The sequence below is a fragment of the Saccostrea cucullata genome, unplaced genomic scaffold (assembly GCF_032062105.1).
Source record: "Saccostrea cucullata isolate Sc308-1 unplaced genomic scaffold, CSIRO_AGI_Scuc_v1 ctg5370, whole genome shotgun sequence".
Classification (NCBI taxonomy): Eukaryota; Metazoa; Mollusca; class Bivalvia; order Ostreida; family Ostreidae; genus Saccostrea; species Saccostrea cuccullata.
In genome coordinates this window covers 13,246-20,343 of record NW_026936664.1, presented here as the reverse complement: position 1 = coordinate 20,343, position 7,098 = coordinate 13,246, and the positions used below count along the sequence as shown (strand labels likewise).

General features: G+C 36.0%; 1 pseudogene; it reads left to right on the top strand.

Annotated features, from left to right (window-relative positions):
* The first annotated feature begins 859 nt into the window (after positions 1 to 859).
* On the top strand, positions 860 to 3,964 carry LOC134246177 (uncharacterized; annotated as a pseudogene).
* Positions 3,965 to 7,098: the final 3,134 nt, after the last annotated feature.

Genomic DNA, 7,098 nt, shown 5'->3' with positions numbered 1-7,098 from the left:
TCTTCGAAAGAGTTTCAAAGGACATATTCAAGTCAGAAGATAGATGGTGTATGTTTAAGGAGATAAGAGCTATTTAAAGAAGTTTATTCCTCATATTTAGAATGACCTTGACCTTTGACCTTGAAATAAATTTGAAGGTCAGAGGTCAATAAATCTTATGCATGTCTCTACGACTTCTCGTTTTGAAAATTTTTAATGACTCATAAAATTTATAAACTTTCAGGGTCCGTAACTCATTGAAGGGTTCGAAGAAAACTTTCGCAATGAATAGATTGAAAAGTTTCCTAAATTAGTTGAAGACATTGGTGAAGGTTTTGTATCTCTACGGTTTACGGTTTTGGAGGAGTAGCGATAACAAGCGATATGGTGAAAGGGTCAATAACTTCGTAAGGGGTCAAAGTTTAAACATAGGGGGTCGTTTTTCGGAATAACTTTAAATATACAATATGATGAAGAGGTCTTTCCACAAAAAGGTGGGAAGACCTAATTAGATCGCTTTAAGAACTCAACTTGAATGAATAATTTATCAAATATTTCATTGAGTAATTTTGTAAGTTTGAAAAGGATCACTGCAGTTAAAAACAGAGGAAAATTGCAACAATCAAAATTTGATGAACGAATAAAATGCTTCTTTTGAAATTGAAGGAATATTCATTTTCTCAATGTTATAACATAATGATATTTTCCCGCCTTTCGCTAGTATAGCGGGAAAATATATTAATGACAAGAAGTTTATACGCATTTTGTGTGGATTGGTCAGAAAGTGACCGATAGAAATTGATTTTTAGGTGCAGTAGAGAACTGGTTTTTAAAGATTGGTCACTTCTAGCCGCCGACTTAAGCGTGCAACAGCTTAATTATGGACGCCGGGGACGTTCAACAGCAAATAAATCGGTCAATTCAGCAGGCCAACAATGAGATTTTGAGTCAGTTTTCCAGTATTTTGGACAGTTGACTTTCGACAGTGCAGAGAAGTATAAATGAAAATCAAAAAATAATCGCCGAGCGGCAAGAAGCGAAGTTAAGGATATCCGATCCTCAGCCAGGAAGGATAACTCTTAAATTCATAATTTAATTCAAGAAGTCTTAAAATAAAGCTTGAAATTGAAATTTTTTCATGCAACAATTTTCATTTTATGCCTCTACGTATGATTTAATGTTCTTTTAAAGTTTTAACAACGATATTAAAAAAGTTGACATTTGTACCCGTAAACTTGCATATTTTAAAAAAATAAAGTCCTTTTAATTTAGCCTTAGCTACCAATGTTTATAAGCATGATTTGAAATTAGAAGTGATTTTCGGTGTTTTATATAAAAGGAAACACTTCATACACTAAGCATTATGAAACGATGGAACTAAGTAGGAGAAAGTAAAGTACCAATAAGTAAAAAAAATCATGCAATTTTCTTTAAAAGCCTGGATACCTATGATTCTTATTCTTAAAATGTATTTCTTGATCAATTATCAATTAGAAAATATGCAGTAGGTAGTTCTAATCGCATTTCCTGAAAAATTATTTGAGATTTACTAATTTTCCCTATATAACATGGTTGAATTTAAAGATGAAGTTTAAAGAAACACCGTGGGTAAATACATTTTACTTTGAGAATTTAGAGAAATCTTTGTGAGCATTTTCACTTACTCAATGCCTGATTTTCAGAACCTGAGGATCGGATAACCTTAAAGCAAGTGTTCACAGATAATTATAAATTCAATAAGCGCGGTAATGAAGAACAGCATAAGCACATTGATAAAGTAATGGCAAAGCTGAAGGAGGCGAACGAAGAACTGGAAGAGAACCGCATTCTAGGAGTGAGACAAAAGATAACAGAAGGTATTGACTTGATTAAACAGAGACAAAAACTACTTAAGTTAGCAGATTCGTCATCGGCCGGGTGGAGAGCGTTAGATGAATATGTAAAAAACCCAATAGCTTCGGACTCAGATGATGAAAAAAGAATTTCCAAGGCGCAAACAAGAGCAGAGAGAAAAGTCAAGGACGAACGTATCAAACGTTGAAGGGATATGCGAGAGAAGTGGAGGCCCTACCCTTCTATCAACGCTACAGGAGGCAGCCCTTCAACCTCTACTACGCCAGATGTATGGAGATCGGGCCAGTGCTACAGGTGTCATAAGAAGGGACACTGGAGAAAGGATTGTACAGAAAAAATAGATGAAAAGATAAGTAGTTTTGTATTTGAATGTTTTGACACAAAGCAGTCATGCGAGACGAACACAGGTAATTCACCGGTAGGTAGACTGAGAGAAAATGTAGGTCAATGGCGTTCGATTAGAGCGAGCAGGTATGTCTTACGTGTAATTGAATTTGGTTACAAACTGCCTTTATTATACCCCCCGCTTGAAAAGCGGGAGGGTATATAGTAATCGTTAATTCCGTCCGTCCGTCCGTCCGTCCGTCTGTACGTCCGTCCGTCCGTCTGTTACGCTTTAGGGTACCTATCTCTTATCCGCAACTCCTCTTATACCACTGAGTGAAATTTAATGAAACTTTCACAGAATCTTTATTATATATTGCCATTGTGCACCTCCTATTCTACTTTTTGATCTGACATATATTTTGGGTTTCCCAGCCATGGCAAATCATGGACTTTGTCATCAGTTATAACCATATGGGAGGCGGGGGGTATCATTTAGTGAGCTCATTGCTCACAGTACCTCTAGTTTACAATTCCGAGTCCTATAGAACTTAAAAATAACAAATCTGCATTGGAGAATGCCAATTTTGTATCAAATGAAATAGAAAAGTTAGTAAAAAAAGGGCTGTGTTCGACGGGTTATGAACAAACCTACGGTAGTGAATCCATTGACTGTAGCAGGTAATAAACAAAAACAAATGTTGGTTTTAGATGCTAGGCATGTCAATCCACATTTATTTAAATATAAACACAAGTATGAAGACGCAAGTACATCACGTGAACTTTTTCAAGAGGGTGATTACATTTTTTCAATTGATTTGAAAAGCGCTTATCATCATATTATGATAAATGAGTTAGTCAGAGAGTATTTGGGTTTTAAATGGGAAAACAAATTATATGTGTTTAACGTTGTGCCATTTGGCATTAGCACTGCTGGATATATTTTCACAAAGGTTTTGCGAGAAGTAGTTAAATTTTGGAGATCGAAGGGTTATAAAATCGTTATGTATTTAGATGACGGCATAGGTGGCGCTAAAACTTTAGATCACGCTAGAATCATTATTGAAAAAATTCAAGCTGATTTAAATGCATTATGTTTTTAGTGGCTGATGAGAAGTGTCAGTGGGAACCAGTTCAAGAAATAATTTGGCTAGGTTTTGTTTGGGACACAAAACGTGATAGAATATCAGTATCAAATTCTAGGATAAACAAACTTAAAGGAAATGTTCAAAATATTTTGGAAGGCGTCAAAGCCGGATACGAATGGTTTGAAGTGAGATTCATTGCATCAGTAGTCGGTCAGATCATTTCAACACAAACTGTGTTTGGGGATGCAGTTAGGCTAAGAACCAGATATATGTATTATTGCATTTTAATAAGATCCAGTTGGAATTCTTATATTATGTTGAGTAAAGAAGCTGTAGAGGAATTTCAGTTTTGGCTTAAACATTTGGAAAGCATGAATGAAAAAAAGGGTGTTCCGTTGAGTAAGGTAAGGGACAAAGATGTCAGACAAATTGAAGTATTTTGTGATGCTTCAAATTCAGGATATTGAGGTCATTTGACTCTAAGTTCAAAGGATGAACAGAAGGAATACGAATGGTATGGTATTTGGAATGAGTGTGAAAGTAGACAGAGTTCCACTTGGAGGGAACTTGAAACTGTGAAGAGAATTTTAGATAATTATGTGGATTTGGTCAAGAGAAATTCAGTTGAAGTAAATTCAGAGAACAAGAATGTGCCCCACATATTTAAGGCAGGAAGTAGAAATAAGGGTTTACAGGACATTGCTATGTCTGTGCGCTGAATCAAGCGGAGTCGATGCTTTTGAACAGGAATGGTCAGATTGTGTTAACTGGGTTGTACCACCACCTTGTTTGATACAAAGATGTGTAAGAAAACTTGAGACTGAGAAGTGTAAGTGTACTCTGGTGATACCAGAGTGGAAATCTGCACCCTTCTGGCCAATGTTGGTCTGTAAGGATGGCAATTTCATTTGGTATGTAAAAAATGTAGCCAAACTTAAAAATGTTGATGTTGTGTGTAGAGGTAGTGGAAAGAACGGTATATTTGGTAAAGAAGGACTTGTATTTCATATGATGTTCTAATTATAAAGAATTGAATTTTGATTTTTCAGGAATAGGTTTGCAGGGTAGAGTTCGGAAGGTAGCGCTGTAAAGTGGAGTTAAACCTGGCAGTTATTTGGACGATCTTTGTCCCCAAATGAGTGTTTTGATATTATCAAGTAAAAGTGACAACACGAACAAAAACTATTTCAACGCTTTCAAAAGATGGGAGACCTTCATCAAATCACATGGACATAGTGCACTTCCGGCAAACCCCATTCACGTGGCATTGTATTTGACACACCTTGTAGATAATTATAATGGCGCAAAGCAACATCCAATTAATTCGGCTGTGTATGGGATTAAGTGGGCGCATGACTGTTCCGGTTTTACAGATCCTACAAAAAATTCATTTGTTCTATCTATACAGGAAGCAGCGAGGAGAAAAGTTTCTAAATCTGTGAACAAAAAGGAGCCGATTACCAAAGAAGTTTTAATAGAGTTGTGTGTTAAGTTCCAGGATTCAACAGATTTGTTAATTGTTAGAAACCTCACAATGATTTTGTTTAGTTTTGCTGGTTTTTTGCGATTTGATGAGTTAAGCTCTCTCTGTTTCAACGATATACTGATTCGTGATGGTTATTTAGTGATATGAATCAGAAAAAGCAAGACGGATCAATATCAATATTATTTTTCAAAAAGAAAAACGAATATATATTTTTAGCGATTAAAATCGGACCAAGCGGCTTTAATGACAAGAAGATTATACGCATGTTGTGTGGATTGGTCAGAGAGTGACCAATAGAATTGATTTTGAAGTGTAGTAGAGAACTGATTTTAAAGGTTGGTCACTTCTAGCCGCCGACTTAAGCCTTCAAAAGCTTAATTTTCTTATTTTATAGATAACGGTATGAATAAATATATTTTTTTTATTTTTTTTCTTAGGGTTGATTGGTAGGTTGGGAGATCCGTCGCAACTATTTTTGCATCCAGCGGCACTTGGCAACGGACACAGGTTTCTTGAGCTTTTTTTTTTTTTTTTAGTTTTTTAAACATTATTTTTATCTCTAGTTTTTCCTGGCCGGCCCTGATGCTTTTTCATGTTTTTCACAAAAATATAGTAGAGAATATTATAATAGATGCAGCAGTTTTGGATAATTTTGATGTTTTTTATTTCTCATACACAATGTTCTGTGTTATATATATGTATATTGATGTACTTTTTACTGGAAACTGTCAAATAATATTTTATAGAAAATGATTTGCATATATTCAATTATCTTGCATAGAGAAGATTCAGCTACACAGTGAAATATATGAGGAGTTCTTGAAACCTGATTTCTGTGAAAGCGTCATTTGACACTAAGGGGGAAGATAAAAATCCCGAAACCTTTACGGCACATCAAAATAAGACAGACAGTCATATTCAAAAAGATGAGCAGCTTACAATCAAATTATGTGAGAGGTTCAATGAAGCAAGAAGGATATGGAGATAACGAACAGTATTCAATCTCAAAGTTCATAAAACAATACAAAATAAACGCAGAGCAAACAAGGATCTCCGAAACATCAGAGGTGGGATCAGGTGCCATGGAGGAGTAAGCATCCCCTGCTGACCGGTCACACCTGCCGTGTCCTCCTTGTCATGATCAGGAAATAACGGAAAAAATCCGTTGTCAATTCAGTGTATAAATAATGGACTAACAATGAGTATGATGAATGTCAGTCAGCATTTGACTCAATGATAAATTGTATTTGCTGTCAAGGTCACTGTATCGACCATAGAACTTACGACATGATGACTTTTAACAAGACGTTTACCTCGTTTTAGAAATTGTTCATACGTAGAGCAAGCTCTTGCGTATCGAATCAACTGAGATATATACACTCCGTATGCAGGTGATGAAGGTATATTGCTGCATAAGTAAGGGAAATTGACAATAGAAAAGTTAAAGTAATCACATTTATCACATAGCTTGGTTGTTAGATTACCATTAATGTTAAAGATTACCAGATATGTCAGACTCTGTGGTATCTTTTATCTCAAGATCACCAGGATATATCGTATCGACGTAGGAATGGAAATCACCATTGTTAATTGACAATACGTCGTTGATATGTTGAAGGCCACAGCAAGTGTTTTCTTCTTTTCATGTATAAGATTTTGCACAAATTCTGCTTCATGTGAATATAAAAATAGGTCCGGTAATAACAGAGTGCAATTGGTACCCATATGAATTCCAATAGATTGTTAGAATACCTGGTCTCCAAAAACCACGTAGATTAATTGATTGATTGTATATTGTTTAACGTCCCTCTCGAGAATTTTTCACTCATATGGAGACGCCACCACTTGCCGGTGGAGGGCTACACATTTTGTCCTATGCTCGGCACTCAGGGCCTTTGAGCAGTGAGGGATCTTTTTCGTGCCAGCACCTACTGCGACACGGGGCCTCGGTTTATACGGTCTCATCAGAAGGACCGGTCTCCACGTCCCACAGTGGGATTAGAACCCGCGACGTAAGGATTGACTCCTTACTTCGCGACTCTAGAGCAGACACTCAAAACCACGTAGATATTGTCAATCAGAAACTCAAGCTTCTCTTTTATGTCAACTTCAGAGTACTTGTGTGTGCAATCAGAATGAGTTTAACGAAATAATTTTGCAAACGACTAATGACGAAGTAAGTAAATTTATGAGTTCCATTTTTATTTAAAGAGCAGCAGTCAATGATATCAAAGAGCCAGGACTTTAATTTATCATGGGGAATGGTTGTATATAAAGTTGAAAAGTCGTAAGTTTTTAAGCTGTTGATATTGGTAAAATCTTGTGATTTCAAATTGTCCAAAATTTCTAAGGAATTTTTGAGTATCC